Genomic DNA, 305 nt, shown 5'->3' on the forward strand with positions numbered 1-305 from the left:
CTGAGGTAGGTCGGTCAGGCAGCCTCGGCCCCGCTTTCCGCCGAGGGGAACCAGGTGGCCTTGATGAGCCGGCCGGGGCCGGCGGACCGCACTCGGCGCGGGGCATTAACCGCGCCGGGTCGGACGCGCCGCCGAGCCGGCATGGACGGGGCGGGCGCGGAGGAGGAGGAGGAGGAGCGGGCGCCCGAAGGGCCGGGTAAGGGCCGGGGCGCCGGCTCTCATTAATGACCCGGGGGGAGGCACCCGGCAACGAGCCTAATGAGTATCCCCGGTGGAGGATAACGGCCCCGTCGCCTCCTCCGGGC

The sequence above is a fragment of the Haliaeetus leucocephalus genome, unplaced genomic scaffold (genome assembly GCF_000737465.1).
Source record: "Haliaeetus leucocephalus isolate CR32 unplaced genomic scaffold, Haliaeetus_leucocephalus-4.0 Scaffold473, whole genome shotgun sequence".
NCBI classification, from domain to species: Eukaryota; Metazoa; Chordata; class Aves; order Accipitriformes; family Accipitridae; genus Haliaeetus; species Haliaeetus leucocephalus.